This window comes from Lepisma saccharinum, unplaced genomic scaffold (genome assembly GCF_977018435.1).
Source record: "Lepisma saccharinum unplaced genomic scaffold, izLepSacc3.1 HAP1_SCAFFOLD_666, whole genome shotgun sequence".
Classification (NCBI taxonomy): Eukaryota; Metazoa; Arthropoda; class Insecta; order Zygentoma; family Lepismatidae; genus Lepisma; species Lepisma saccharinum.
The window spans coordinates 42,446-59,681 of record NW_028143337.1 but is presented as its reverse complement, the minus strand read 5'-3'; the positions used below and the strand labels follow the sequence as shown (position 1 = coordinate 59,681).

Below are 17,236 nucleotides of genomic sequence, written 5' to 3'. Positions count from 1 at the left end.
ACTCTGGTATAGACGGGAAGTTGGTAAGCTTGAGCATTTACATATTTTTGGAACACAGTGTTATGTTCATGTGAACAAGAATTTCCATTCTAAATTTGACAATAAGGCTATTTTTGGGTTTCTTGTTGGTTATGTTAATGACAAGGATGGTTATCGGATTTAGATTCCTTCGCAAAGGAAAGTAGTACTTAATCATGATGTAAAATTCAAGGCTGAAATTACCTGTAAACTGCACCATGAAACTACCATATCAGAAGATGATAAGGAACTTCAAAATTCTAACAAGAACATTAATGTTACTGTGACTGAATGTATGGAAGGAAAGAAGGAAGTACAATTTGACAACAGATCTTCAGAATAAGAATATACCGTAGCCGACAAAAAAGACCGGCCCCGAAACACAACCGTGACGTCAGCAAGTGAGTCTTGTAGTAGGAAATATGGTGCATGTAGTTTCAAATGCCAGGAATTCAGTATCTCATTAATTAATTTCTTCAGTAGTAATAAGGTAAGTTATTTGTATTTGGATATTTGTTACGTGTTCTTAAAGCATCATAGAGCGTTAACATTTATGTAATTGTAGAAAATTCAAACATGTTAAAATTATATATTTGTAGAAAAAGCCAACACGTTGGCTACCACGTTATTTCATGTTTGGCCCTAGAATGTGTTGTAAATATTTAAAGAAATGTTGTTAATATTTAAAGAAATATTTTCTCTACCTAGTTGGAACACATTCCAAAATGACAATTACGTGTGTAAACGATAATTCCCCCAGTTATCGATATTTTTGTACTCCTAAGAAATGCATTTAGGGTACACACTGTATGACAGAGATAGATCGTGGTTTGTGTAAAAATTTAGTAGTCCTACATGACACAAAAATGCTCTATAGCTACTATGAATTTTATGCAATTGCACTACGTATTTTCATTTATATTAGTGAATTTTTTTAGTAAGTTTGTGTTTAATATATCTAAATGTGTGTCAAAATATACATTATATGGCTAGGCATAAAATGATCACATCTACTCTGTTCCATAATGGTCCACCCCATACAATTACATATTTGATAATTCTTTAATGTATCAAGAAATGTGTCTCCGATGTATGAAACTGTTACCCTTTAATGTTGTTGTTCAGCAATAGTTTACAACTGTTCATGGAAATATAAACATTTGTTAAAATTTGTCATTAGTCAAGACTAGAATTAACATGTGATTGATTCCATGTCAAATCACGCAGGCCATGACACCCACTGATTCAGACTTGTATCTGTTCAAGGTATGAACACATGCAAATATTTTCTTCACAGTCCTCATAGTCACTGAGAAACAGAAGGCTAAAATTTCAGAATTTTGCACATATCAGCCATTGCCGAGGTCATGGGAGCAACATGCAGTGCTTAACGTGAGAAGTCATATCTTAGTGAAATCGACTTCTCGTTAAGAATTTTTTCTGAAGTCCATAGATATGTGTGTATGTATTTCATAAAAAAAAAAGTCCCCAAGATTCCTTTGCTGCGAGTGTCAATATATATTGTATAGCATATAGTGTTTATCTATTTTTTTTTTCGGAGTGACTTTCATCACCAGGTGGTGAAGCTAGCTTTTGAGCTATTTTCACCACATTTTAAATTGTGCATGTGCATGATCTACGGTACTAATTTACTATAATTCAAACAGAATTTTACACAAGAAACTACTTACCGTAATAAGTTCCTGTAGCATTGTCTAACATCTGGAAGGTGTTTTCTGTCATGTGTGAATGTATCATAGCGGAAATTATTTTTTTTTAACTATGTTTGCCTAACCTAACTAAACCTAACCTAACCTTACGTAATGCTTCTTGGGGATGGAACAAATTTTACCAAAAACATTACATAATGTTAGGTTAGGCAAACATAGTTTAAAAAAAAAACAATTTTCGCTTTGATACATTCATTGGCACCAGGTGAAGAAGAACATAGATGTGATGTAGTAGATGTTGATATTTTCTTGGATGTTCTGCATGCAGATTTGTCACTTGAAGTTGTCCCAGATGATCTGATGCCTGTTACTACATACATTGCTGGCTATACAGTGAAGAAGGAAACCATGGGGAAGAAATGTGCTACTTGTACATCTTGGCTACAAATGGATCGAAGTGTTGAAGTTCCCGAGGCTCCATTTTCTCTTCTACATGCATTGGACCATGGGAAATTAAGGCTTCCAACAGAAAATGTGGTGCTTGCTGTGTGTATTGTGTGGTTTCTACTTCAGCAAATAATGTTGAATCATCATGATGATTTTCGGAGGTGTGAAAGACAGATGTCTGTTTTACATAAACTATCCTGTATTCAGATAACTCGCTCCAACTTGCCTGTGCATGACACATGTGACTGCAAATTGTCATTAGGTGTACGTCTTGAGAATGTTTGTTTAGTAACATATAAAATTTTGTTAAACAATTATGTAAAAAAGGAAAATAATAAGAGTTGTAAGAAATCTCAGTGTGGGAGAAAGATACAGAAATTGTGTCCAGTATGAATTTTGATAACTTTGTTGTTATGTAATTCATGAAGTGTAAGTGAAAATTTTTATGTATTTATGTCTTGTAACCTACAAGAATTGTCATATTTGTATTGTATTCTACTTTGTTAGTTATTTGTAGTTTTATTAAGGGACTGTATGCTTTTTTTTCGGTTTGTACTTAATTTCTCCCAACATAGAAAGTGGAAATGCTCACATGTATTAGATACAAATTTAGGTTATACATCCAATAATGTATTCTATTTTATGTACAGTAAACCTATAAAGTGCAATATTCATAATTGAAGTACAATATTAAATCACAGTATTGAACTACGTGCCCAACAACTTTATAAGAGACTGAGAGAAATTACTTTCAAGATTCTCACATAATGTGAGTAATAACTCTTATCAACTTGTGCATACCTCAGTTTAGTTTATTTAGTGTTTAATTTTGAACTGAATGTAAAATAATTGTTAACTGCAGCACACCTTTTTTATTAATGCATGTATTCTGTTTGTCTCTTTCCATCATAATGTATAGTATTTTGATTTTGGTAGTATCGTTTGAGATGTTTCAGGTATGAATGTTTAGAAAACTACTGTGTAGCCAAATGGTAACTAGTTTGCTTTACTTGCTAACTTTCTCTTTACTTTGGGGTTTTTGAATAATTTTAATATTGAGAATATAATTGTCAGTGGTAATATTATGCAATTCATTTAACATCTTTTGTTATTCTTTTTCTGTGGATTTTGAACAAATTTAAATTTCAGAACGAAGTTTCGAGATGTCACCAATGGCATTCAGTTTGAGTTTAATTTCTTTTATTTAAATGAGAGTTTTTCTCTTCCATTTTGACATCAATATATGTAATGTATATAGTAATTAAGATGAATATAAAATAATATAATTTTGCATGTTTTCTTTAATGTATTGATACCCTCTTCTACATTCTGTCCAACATTTGAAATCAAGAAAACTCTTGGAAATCATTCATGTTAAGTACATCTGCACTATGTGGAAGTAAAGATGTTATTCACTGGAAGTACATGCTTTTATGAATATTAATAGTTTTTATTTTATTGTGTGTACATGTCCAAACCTCAATAAGTTTGTCATTTACCATTTTGTGTACCCCTCCCTCAAAAGGCCATACATCATTAGGGGTAAAAATTGAACATTTGCAGAATATATTGCCTAGTATTCATTTACATCTAGGTGTAACAACCTTTCTGTTTCAGGTTCTTATAAATTTCAGCCCCTATCAGATTGAAAATATTTTAAGTGAAAATTCACATGTGGCTCTTAGTCTATGAAAATGTTAATATGAAGCCAGAGATGTTGCTATAATCTGTATCAACTATCTCTGGAGCAAGGCTGCACATAGCAGCAGAGAAGGGAGTGAGCAGAGCGAAGCAGTACATGCTGCTGAAAAGCCTCGTAACTGCAGCCACTTTCCCCCCTCCATACAATTCTGTTCCTGTCACATGTTCATTGGTGGAGGCGTCTTGCGCATAAATTTGTTTTTCATTTGCCTGCTCCAGAGATAAATGGGACAGAGTGTAGGTTCAAATATCAGCATGGGTATTCTTTTAGTGTCCCATCATCAAACTCCACATATCACATCGCCATCGACACGATTAGCCAAAAGTTACAGAAAGTTATGCAAAAAATCAATTGTATGGTTTCAATAGTATTTTTTTAAAGTGTACTTTGAAATATTAATCATTTATCCTTAAATTAAATCTCATGTTTTAAAAAAATAACTTTCAAGTAGAATCTCAAATTTAATAGCCTCTTTGCAGTCAGAACTTTGACATGACTGTCTTGAGATGTCCATAATTTCAGCACTTGACTTGAAAATTCTGATTTGTGCGTAGAAAATTCCATTTTTTCCTCAGAGTAGGTAAGTAATTTTGAATTTTACAGATTATATGGAACACTTCCATGACATATTTGCACTTTGATATTTGTATAGATCTTTTACAAGCATATAACTGGCTGGTTCAAAACTACTTTTTATTAATGTTAATTTTCTTCATCATTTGTGAACATGATTATTTTCCACAAGTCATTTTCCCAAGAATGAGTGCTAACTTGCCTGTGTGTACACCCAACAGCGAAAGAAACAGTAGGCAAATTGTTCACCATCTTCATTCGGTCTGAATTACACAATATGATGACAATGAATTGAAATAAAGACGTCAATAAACAGAGAACAATGCCTGCTTTGAACCAACATACTTCCATTCCTTAAAACAACACAGGATGTAGAATAAAAAGTAGCAAAAATAGTGGTGGAAAATTTGCCTATCATTATCTTTGCCGTTGACTGTACCAAAGTGCATAGGCTCAAGTTGCAAGATGCAATTTGTATGTATTTATTTTTACAAGGGACAGCTAGTGCAAGAAATTAGTGTGTATTCCATAGAATGCCGCAGAATTGAATGTAGCTGACAAGCAGGGCTGGTGTTGAAAGGGTAAATTGCAGCCAAAATGACCAAATTGGGGGGATGGGTTTCACTGCTGGGTCATTCCATGTCCAATCAACCAATCGTCTGAACTTTGACTTCTCAGAAATGGATATTTTTTGGTACAGTGATAGTACCCGAAAAGTAAAGAAAAACTAAAATTTCAGATTTTTTTGGGCTATTAACTTTCAAAAACTCAACAATAGCAAAAATTTAATGTTTTGGAATTTTTAAACAGCTGTAGGAAAAAAAAACTATTTGACCTAGACGGCTCAAATTTATGCCATTCTCTTTTGTTTTAATGAGCTTTGACTTGAAATGCAACATGACTGGTATTTGAATTTTGTAGTTTTTCAAAATCTCAAGAACCCCCTTTGAAATTTTTTGAAAAGGATAGAAGTTTCAAAGGTATTAATTGACTGTGTGTGAAATTTTATAATGGGACGGCAATGGGTTTGTATGGAAATTAATTTTATATTGTGTATTAAATTTCCTAAATTGTTGACTTCCAGGTTAAAACTGTCACTTAAGCCGAGACGTTGATGGAAAAGTCTTTATAATAATTAAACAATTTTTGGACTACAAATAACATGAAAATATCTCATATTTATCAATTTTAATGCTTGGTAAACAAATTGAAAACTGCATATGTGTGTTGATATATTAGAATAGGTTCTCGATTTCTTGCAATTGTTGAGTTTTCGAAAGTCAATACCTCAAAAACCAAGAGGCCCGACAATCTAATTTTTTATCATTTTGATATGTGTAATGTATAAACAAAAAAATCTTTAAAAATCCGAATACTAAAGGTTCAAAATTATTTTTGTATAGGTTGCTTTGATATGGAATAACCTGCTTACTTCTCATTCATATATTCACACTACCATCTCGATTTTCGAGTGTGTTGCAATGCAATTGGAATGAAAAACTATATCTGAAGTTCTTATATTTTATCCAGCCTGAGTGAATGGATATTTTGATGTTTTCCATGCCCGTTAATAAAGGGTGTACAGAAGAAAATAATGTAATCATAACGTGGTTTAAAACTGAAAAGTAAATTAATTTTTGAGCATCACATTTAGTCAGTCAACAAGGTCTACAAAGTTCTGGTTTCTACTTTTTAAGAGCACTATAAGTTAGGTTCCTTATCATTGGCGTGTTTTATCGCAAAAAAAACCTATTAGAACATATTTATTTTAACTGACAAAGAATGAAATAATCCTCTCCTTGTGAATTGATTTGTAATTTCGTCCTCCGTTTGCCACTGTGTCAGTCCCTGAATGAAGAATTCATGTAGCATGTAATAGCACAAGAAGCAATCCTCCCGTCGTCTTGCTTGGGACTCACTTCATGACGTCAGCATCACTGGATGACGTAGCTTCGGGGCCGGTCTTTTACGTCGGCTACGGAATATACCGTATTGACATCCAAAGGAAGTGAAGTTCAACGAGTACACACTGATGAAAGAAGAAGTGAACGCAGTAAAAAGAAACCAGCTTGGATGGAAGGTGATGAATTTGTATGTATGACTGATGCGAAAAATGACAGTGGTACAGACCCAAATTCATATTCCGAAGCTGCTGAATCAAACAATCACAAGAAATGGATGGAAGCTATGCATGAAGAGTTAGATTCATTGAAAGAAAATGAAACTTGGGATCTTGTTGATCATCCTTCTAATGTTCAAGTACTGAAAAATCATTGGGTTTTCGTGTTAAGACTTCAAGTGAAGGTTCTCCTCGTTTCAAAGCTAGATTAGTGGCTAAAGGTTTTGTACAGAAAGAAGGAATTGACTACAGTGAAACTTTCAGTCCTGTAGCTTGCTATGATACCATTCAAATTATGTTAGCTTTGGCTGCTTCAAAACAAATGAAATTAAAAGAGTTTGATGTAAAGACTAAATTTTTTAATGGTATACTTGAGGAAAATTTGTATATGGAACAACATGAAGGATTTGATGATGGAAGTGGGAGTGTTTGTTGTTTAAAACGAAGTTTGTATGGCTTAAAACAAGCTCCATGTTGTTGGAATAAGAGATTCATGCAATTTATGAAGAAAACTGGTCTCAAAAACAGTTCAGCTGATAGATGTCTCTTTTATCGAAAATGCAGTGAGAATGTACTGTATGTAGCAATTTATGTTGATGATGGACTGGTTGTTGGAAGCAATGAAAATGAAGTTGAAACTTTCATAAATGATTTGCAATGAGAATGTAAGATATCCGTAGAATCACTGGAAAATTTATTGGGAATGAGGATACAATTCAATGAAGATGGCTCGATTACCTTAAACCAGGAGGCTTACACAAAAATGATTCTTGCACAATTCCAGATGGCTGTGTCTAATGCTGTGTCAACTCCAGTAGGCCATGAAAAAGTAGAAAATACTGAAGATGTTACCAGGAAGGTTCCGTATCGTGAAGCAGTGGGATGCCTTACTTATTTAGCTGCTGCAACTCATCCTGATAATGCATTCGCAGTTAATAAGGCAGCAAGAGTACTGGAAAAGCCTTCTTCTTGGGATTGGAGCAATGTGAAGCATATTTTCAGATATTTGAAAGGAACAGTGGATTTTAGCATAACATACAAAAAAGGAAATTCACAACTGAAGGTCTTCAGTGATGCTGATTTCACCGGTGACAAGAGGACAAGATGCTCAACAACAGGTATTGTTGCTACATTTGCTGGTGGAGCAGTTTCTTGGACAAGTCAATTGCAGAAGGTGGTGACACTTTCTACAACTGAAGCTGAAATATTTGTTGCAAGTGAAGGAGCAAAAGAATTGGTGTGGTTGAAGCAACTTTTGTTAGAACTGTCACAGCTTTCGGAGTTGGCTCCTCCACCAACCCTCTACTTTGATAATGCCAGTGCAGTGAAGTTAGCTAAAAATCCACAATATCATAAAAGGTCAAAACACATAGAAGTCAGACATTTTTATGTACGGGAAAGGGTGCTAAATTTTGACATTAAGCTAGAGCATATCAGTGGAAAAGAACAGTTAGCTGACCTGCTAACAAAACCATTATAGAACATGTTCGCTTTAATATGTTGAGAAAGGCAATTAGTGTATGTAACTAATTATATTTTTTGTGTGTTGATTTTGTCAATGCAGTGTATGAAGGAAGTGTTAAGAATAATAGAAACACTTCATTCTATGATGTGTATTTGTTTGGTGCTGCCAACTGGTAATGGAGAGTAGAACCTATCAATGTTGGTGTGTAGTATGTATTCACGGAGTATTCTGTGTTATCAGTCTCGACTGCATAGACGCTGATTTTTCCTCGTTCCTTCCTTTTCTGTCTGTAATATTATTGTACTCTAAAGACAATATATGCTAGCTTGAAATTGATACTTTGACTATTTCTTCAAATAACTTGAACATGAACATCTATCGAGGATTTCTATTGTGCTACCAAACCCTTGCCCCTGCAAAGTTACGCCTATGCTTTTGGAGGAAAATTTAGTCTATAGTCTACTGAAGAAATGAAATATAGAAACGAAGAATTCCGGACCATTACAAAATTGATAACGTCGTATTGAAATATTCGCAATAGGTGCACTATTCTTGGTCTCTATGTGGGCTTAAGGATAAATGCTACATTGAAAGTGTTATCATACGCGCCTGAGGAGAAGGTCAGACTTGAACAAAATATAAGAAAATAACATACTGATATTAAACTCACTAGTAAATGATGGTATATAAAGTTGCAATTTAGGTGATATATTATTCAATTATCCTCAAAAACTAGACTTTCAAATGAGGCTTCTCAACCAAACAACTTCTATATCACACTGGCCAGGTGACTTCAAAAGATTATATTCAAACCAGGTTTTATAATAGAGGAAAAGGTCTAAATATGGGTCCTCCTCGGTGGCAGTGAGGTCTAAGGCACCTTGCTTTGGACGGCGGTTGCGGGACGGCATAGGTTCGATCCCAGGTTCAGTCTCCGAAAATTTTGGGCCGGTGGCAAACCACCATCGTGAGGAACCGTCCTACAATGGCTGGGGGTTGGTCGGCCGGCCACCCATCCCCCTAGTCTTGCTGCAGATCTCCGAACCCCCCTGGTGGCCCGCGTGGGAGGGAGGCCAGCAGTCGGTAGGTAAGCCCTTTTATTTTGTCATTTTCCGAGGAAAAATTTAATATATCAAGCACCTGCCTTTAAATGCATATCTATGAAATATATTCTTAAATGTAGTAGCATGCTAAAGTATAGAAGGTCTCAATTTTTTTTAAAAGAAAAGCAATTTCCAGAAAATGGTAAAATGGTGTGTTTCAAAATTGTGGTCTAAATATGGGCTACTAGTGGCAGGGACGTCGTTAGGGCGGGGCCGGGGGGGGGGGCACTGGCCTCCCGAAACGTTCACGTGGCCCCGGCAAACTGTTCTACATTTGCTGAAAATTTTACTTTCATGACAAATTTTGCACAATAGTTTTTCAGTAATTTTTCTTTCAGTTAGAAACACTGTTCTTAATTTAAGTGGCACGAACAAAAAACCACATTTCTTTCTCGCTTTCCTGGTTCTAGCTATAGTGGATGTCAGTGTAGGAACCTAGAACTTCGTTGTTTCTCGGAATTTTGAGGGAGCGGTCTTTCCACCCCTAGCAGTCGCAGGTCAACAACGGGCAGGGTTGGGCGTTGAGTGTTGTCCTTGCGTCCAAACAATGTTTTGAGCTTTAGATGATTCAGGAACGACCGCTTGTGCAGCGGTAAACGACATATATGCAAACAGTTACAACTGGTCCCGAATCAGAGCGCAATACACGCTAAATAAGTATAATGGTGGCAGGATGCCTCATATCTCCGGGTAAGTAGTATTATTCGCACCAAGTATCTATTCTACTATTGAAACAGTCTAAAACACGGAACGTGTTAAAAGTAATTATCTTCACAAACTGTTCGATTTTTCGAGTCGCATATTTTTCTCGATATCGTGAAGATCGATTTTGAGAATCCTCCTTAACAAACGATGCCTCCCCGATTGCGCAGTGATAGCGTTGTTGCCTTGTAATCGAGGGGTCCCAGGTTCGATACATGGGTGGAGGTACACAGTGGTCCGGATCTTACTTTAAACTCTAGGTCCAGGCCCGATTAGCCTTACTGTGCATAAAGTGGACTTGAAAACACCAACTCAACTCAACTCCTTAACAAACTTTTCGAAGAATCGAAAATTTAAACAAGAACAAGTAAATACATTTTTGTAATTTTGAAGTAAATTATTATTATTGTTATTATTTTGGGTATTTTTGGTTCGTATGAATCTGCCTCACTCAGTAAGCTTATTTTGTTGAGTCAAGTACAACAAAGCCTTGCAATAAGTCACTGGAAATACATGTGAGGTTAATATTTTACACAGTCCTTTCAAAGAATTTTGAGAATGTAGATGTTTTGTCAAATGGACCACCCCCGAATAAATATATGTGGATGTTTTACAGGTTTCATCGTATTTAAGAAGGTGATTTTTCAGTTGCAACTTTCCTCCGTACAACATGTCTTTTGCCACTCAAGCTGAAGAGCCGATTCACAGGTGTAACGACCTTGGCAGAAAGAAACTCTGATTGGCACCATGTTGACAAAAGACTCAAGAAGTCCCGCAACCGACAGAACTCGAAGCGCTCGGATCCTACGGTGACATACACTTTGGTTGAACACAAACGGATGCATTGGTAGGAAATGCAGTAAATTTATGGGCCGTCCCTTTCTGGGAAGTTGGGGACCTTTTGAAAACACACTTTCCCTTCATGCACACGAGGGGGCCTAAGCCAGGTTACCCCTCTCCACAAAATCTTCTCTTCATCTGGCTCTGGTTGTCGGTCGCGCCGAAACGCACTGCAGGTAGCTAGGACTTTCTGGGTTAATTACTTTATGGTTCAGCATGGACATAGGCTTTTCAAATTGCAAGAGACAAAATTCTACTGTTTGTCCCTTTTCTGGCGGAGGATGAATGACAAAGATGTCGCGGTTCCTTCAGGTTCCCACGCTCAACCCTTGTGCTCATAACCTGCAATGAAGGGAAATGCCACAATAAGCCTTTGTAATGTACCAACTTCATATCCTTTCTTGGTAACTTCCACTCATTTTCAAGAAACATCTGCTTCATTTTGCCCTACTGTGTTGATTGGTTGACAATTGATAACTGTCAGCTAGTTCGAAGAACAGTTTGATCCAAGAAGTGGTTTCATAGTTAGCTTCTGTAAAGGTGAGATTCCGGTAGGATCACGGAGTGCTTGAGATCTCATTTTCATGCATTGCGAGTGAAATTTCGATCGATTTGGTTCATTTTACTTAGCTCTTCTGCCACATTTGGCTAATTGCGAAGATGGGGATGAGTGATGATATGATTAAATTGATCAATGGACACAACAAACACCCATGCTCAGTCCGAAATTCGAACCCGGCACACCTGGCATCGTAGCACGATGTGCTAACCACTCCGCCACGGGGCTAGGCGAAGTGAAATTTCGAGTGTGAAGCTGCCAGCTTGTTTTCCTCTCGAAAAACTTGAAGTACGATCGACTGATCGACGAAATGTCCAACACATTGACTTTCTAAATTGGTGTCCTACTATCACACAGGAGACCGGGTTTGACTCCCAGGGCGGTTGATGTCACATGTGATGAAGAATAAGTCACATTTCAATTAAGGAAGGAAACGAGGTATGTAGTCAACATTTTAAGCGTTCATGCTCTAGAAATAATACGTTTCAAAATTCTGCATATTTTGTGATTTTTCTTCATTTAGCCTCCACCAGGGTTGTCAAAGGTCCATCTACGGGTTTTATTGGGTTCCGTTGCGGGACCGGAACCTTTCTTCTCGCACAATTTAAATTCGGTTTTAGTAGTGCATTGATCCATTAAAAAAGGTTACTCGATCGTATTTAAATTGATCCGGAAAAAAAATCCTGCACCGAATTTTAATTGATCCTGGAAAAAAAGGTTCTTGCACAGTGTTTAAATTCAGCCGCAAAACAAGGTTCCTGCACCGTATTTAAATTCATACGGAAAAAATGTTCCTGGACCGAATTGACGCCTAGAACTCATTTACACTTGCTGATTTTCTCTCCCGGATGTGAAATGAATTTATTTACAATACCTGGATCATTAACAACCCTGGGATTGTTAAAGATTAGGGAACGCATACATTCTATTTTTTTCTATAGGATTCCGTTATAGGACCGGAACATTTTCTCTCGCACAATCTAAATTCGTACCAAGTTGCGAATTGTTTCATTTCAATACTGAACTTTGACCCTATTTAAACTGATCAGGAAAAAAATGTTCGTTGACAGTATTTAAATTCTCCAGGAAATAAGTTTCCTGGACCGAAATTAAATTCATCTGGAAAAAAAATTCATGGACCGCATTGAAAACGTTACAGTTAAAGAGGTTCCTTACGGTCCAGAACCCATTTGCGCTTGCTAATTTTCTCTCCTGGATGGGAATTGAATTTATTTAAAATTCCTGGACTTTTAACAACCCTGACCTCCACCCGCAAATGCAGACGCTGTGGCTGCTGCTTAGGCGGGAAAGTTAACTTGACGTACAAATAAAATTAATCCAAAGTTATATAGCGAATAATAGTTACTTACATAATAATATCATGAAATACGGAGAGCCAAATTGCTTATCAAGCATTTTCTGTTATTTACCTTTCCTAGTGGGAACGAAAAACGTTTGCCCTTGCTGGTGAACTCGGTTCCTGAAAATTCAAGACGGCATTTTCTAATTTTCATTTCTATTTGGGCCGACAACTCCGTGGTGGAGTGCTTAGCAAGTTACGCTACGAAGCAGAATGTCCCGTGTTCGAATCCCGGCCTGAGAATGTGTCTTCTTTGTGATGGTCCTTTCATCAAGTTAATCTTAACTCATTCTCATTTTCATGATTAGCCAAAAAGTGTCAGAAAAGTGAAGTAAAATGAAAAAAGTCAATCAATAATTTCTATTTCGTTATTTTACGCCGCTTTTCTACCTCTTGTGTTAAATGCGACGATGAGACTGAATGATGATCTGAAGGAATAGCGATGCGAGACATGATGCAACCACACCTGTTCAAGGTCCGAACCTTGGACCTCTGGTTTCGTAGTGCGTCATGCTCATGCTTCCGGAGTGGAATCCTTTGAATGAAAAACTATAAAAGTAGGGTGAAAGAAAACAACATTGTACTGTGCAAAAAAGCCATGTTTAGGTCCTCTAAAGAAAACTGCAGTTATTCAGTAAAATTAATTTTGAAGGACAAAGCCTCTGAAGTGTTTTTCCATTCGGTGACGCGTGGTCATCACATCGAGTCCCATCTAGTTTTGAGAGTGGAATTCGCTTACATATTGATTTCAAAAGTGCTCCCCTGTTCATAGCGCAACGCCATGAAGGCGTATAGGTGGTGTGGGGGTAACGCCCCACACTTTCTTGATCCGGTCGTGAGTGGGGGTGATGTGATCAGCATCACGCCCCTGACCGCCTTTACCCCCCAGGGTTTCCCCCAGGTACCCATGTTATTCGACGCTGGGTGGGCGCGGGGCCGCTTCCATCGTTAGAAAAGTTCCCGGATTTGAACCGGCTGGGGATCGAACCCGGAACCTTTAGCATGGTAGTAAGACGTTACCGACTGAACAATTAATACCTTCTCAATTGTCCTCACGATGTTAGGAAATCACAGAAATTTTGGAGTTTCTACCAGGGACTAGAGCGCAATAATGTGAGCCCGCGGGAATTTTGTTGTTTCTATTGCCATCGTATATTCAGTTTTGCACGCGCAAAGAGGATTACTTTTAAGAAATTAGATGTGTGCATAAAATTTCATATATATCGTCATTATTCTCCAATGTGTACAGTACGACGCCACAAAAGACTCGTGCATGTCCCATAGAATAGTGGTTAAGGGTGTCGTCTTGCACTAAAGGCCGCCGGATTCGATTCTGATATAAACAATATATGGGATTCCTAACTTGAACTCATTACACAAACATTTCATTTTCGCACCATTGCCATACTTGTACGTACACCTAATACCAGCACCCTTTTATATCTAAACCCACGGAAGAGGGTTTTCTCTACATCTTAATTTTCTTCGAGCAAATTTATAAATCTAAGGAGTAAGGACTAATGACATTGTTCTTGGTGCCTCAAAAATCTAAGATAAGAGAAAATACATGGATTTTTAAAGACTGTCTAGATGCCATTAAGTTAATAATTTCATTCTGCATTTAGATTCCCGAATAATGGCCGTGAATTTCGCGAGTCTATATCCGTAAATTTTTCGGGGCTACAGGAGAAAATAATGTTCTCTTCCAACAAGATTTTATATATATATATATATATATATACACACACACACACACACACACACACATAACGTACATATACTTATGGGCCTATATGGCATATTAATAGTTTGTTAGTTTTTAATGGTTTGAAGAAAAAATCTTAAGTTTTGGGCCCCCCCGAACTGATCAACCTAGTTACGTCCTTGACTAGTGGCAATATCACAGAAAGCAATTAAAATTTTAAAAATCAGTCATTTATCGCTAAAACATTATAAAATTCATATTTATGAATAATCTGTTTTCAAGATCACGTGGAATGGGAAACATCGAAATTAAGAAAAACATCCAAATATTTGTTGAAAATGTGATCTCATGTCATAGCCCATATTTAGACATTCACGCTATTTTTCTTCTTCAATTTATTTTCGCTCTCTGTGGTACGTATTTCACAAACAAATCATGGCATTATAAAAGCCCACATTTGTTTTATGTACCGCTAATATCATAACCTATACAAAGCAGACGAGAATTCAGAAAACGCTGAGATAAAACATAGCTGCAAAAAGTTTTCGGGTGTCGCAATTCTATAACTGCGTCCAAGGCCGAAACAAACCACCACTTTCTCTTGCGAATTCGCGCCGCAACTTTTGTCCTTAACAGATAACCAGTTCCAATAGCATCTGCCAGGCTGCAGCACCCTGGAGCGCTGATAACTCCAAAACCAATATTTAAACCTTCGCCCATATTTATACCTCCTCCTCTATAATTTTGAATATGCATCCTTTAATTTTCATTCTCAAATTCAGTAGTCTAATTCTGTTCGCTCAACGACTCATTTGTTATATTAACAAACCCTTTAATCAAAGGAATTATCATTTTGTGATCTGGGACTTAATTTCACAAACAATATGAGCAGTACCGGCGATTGGGTTCCGAAACAAGGTGCCAAAACTAGAGGGGGTGGGGGGGGGGGCAAGGACAGTTTACTTTCCCTTGGTAGATAAGATTTAGCATAGTGCGAGGGTAAAAGTAGCAAACAGTGGGTGGGGCAACAGCCCACACTAATCACCGCCACTGAGTATGAGCAAAACATCAAAGAATGATTTTTCAATAATTGAGGACTAAAAGTGGTAAACGTTGTAAGTGCAAAAAGCGAAAGTGTTGGGAAATCGCATCGCATCGGCCCGTAAGAACGTGCACACTAGTGACCTCTTTACACGCCCTTTGAACTACTTAGAGGGCTACCAGCCACTTTTCACGTTTACCACCTTATAAAGCATTTCACATTTCACATTCTAACGTGGAAAGCGGTGTTTGAATTTTTGTGGCACTTACAGCATTTACCAATTTTAGTCTTCAATTTTCAATCTCCAAATGACGAATAAAATATATTGATAACCAGCATAAGCACGTATATTCCTGTTGGATACTTGAAACAACTAATAAGCCTTTTCTTACATCCAGAGGATTGAATATATCATGCATGAGACTCCAATGGATAACTGAGATTCCTAGAGCAGCATCATTTGAAGTGATCCAGAATATTCACCTGTCACTTTCAAATGCACTGCCCTCGCACAATGAAAAATTCTAAGTCCCGCGCATCAGCATACATATTCGTGACTTGGGGCAACGTACACAAAAGACTTGGAAAGAAGCGATTCCACTAAAGAAGTGTAAAGATTATGTAATAAAGTTATTGCGCACCATTGAATCGCATTGACTCGATGTGATGACCACGCGTCACCGAATGGAAAAACAATTCGAAAGCTTTGTCCTTCAAAATTAATTTTACTGAATAACTGTAGTTTTCTTTAAAGGACATAAACATGACATTTTTGCACAGTACAATGTTGTTTTCTTTCACCCTACTTTTATAGTTTTCATTCAAAGATTTCCACTCCCGAAGCATGAGAATGACGCAATACGAATCCAGAGGTCCAAGGTTCGGACCTTGGACAGGTGTGGTTGCATCATGTCTCGCATCGCTATTCCTTCGGATCATCATTCAATCTCATCGTCACATTTAACCCAAGAGGTAGAAAAGGGGTGTGAAATAACGAAATAGAAATTTTTGATTGACTTGGTAGATTTTGCTTCACTTTTCTGACACTTTTTGGCTAATCGTGAAATTGAGAATGAGTTAAGATTAACTTGATGAAAGGACCATCACAAAGAAGACATTCTCAGGCCGGAATTCGAACACGGGACATTCTGTTTCGTAGCGTAACCTGCTAACCACTCCACCACGGAGTTGTCGGCCCAAATAGAAATGAAAACTAGGAAATGCCGTCTTGAATTTTCAGGAACCGAGTTCACCAGCAAACGCAAAGAGTTTCGCTCCGACTAGGGTAGACAAATAACAGAAAATGCTTGATAAGTAATTTGGCTCTCCATATTTCATGATATTATTATAGAAGTAACTATTATTCGCTATATAACTTTGAATTAATTTTATTTGTATGTCTAGTCAACTTTCCCGCCTAAGCAGCAGCCACAGCATCTGCATTTGCGAGTGGAGGCCAGAATTGTTCAAGGTCCAGGAATTTTAAGTAAATTCAATTCCCATCCAGGAGAGAAAATTAGCAAGCGTAAATGGGTTCTGAACCGTAAGGAACCTCTTCATCTGTAACGTTTTCAATTCGGTCTAGGAATATTTTTCCAGATGAATTTAATTTCGATCCAGGAACCTTATTTCTTGAAGAATTTAAATGCGGTCAACGAACATTTTTTCCGGATCAGTTTAAATATGGTCAAAGTAAAGGTAAAAAAAGGTAAAAGGTAAAGTGTTCCCCTGTGCATAGCACCACGCCATGAAGGCGTATAGGGGGTGTGGGGGTAACGCCGCACACTTTCTTGATCCGTTCGTGAGTGGGGGTGATGTGATCAGCATCACGCCCCTGACCGCCTTTACCCCCCAGGGTTTCCCCCAGGTACCCACGTTATTCGACGCTGGGTGGGCGCCGGAGCCGCTTCCATCGTTAGAAAAGTTCCCGG

The 17,236-nt window shown here is 37.3% G+C and overlaps 1 pseudogene; it reads left to right on the top strand.

Annotated features, from left to right (window-relative positions):
* Positions 1–7,232: 7,232 nt before the first annotated feature.
* Positions 7,233–8,009, top strand: LOC145983120 (uncharacterized; annotated as a pseudogene).
* The last annotated feature ends 9,227 nt before the right edge of the window (positions 8,010–17,236 follow it).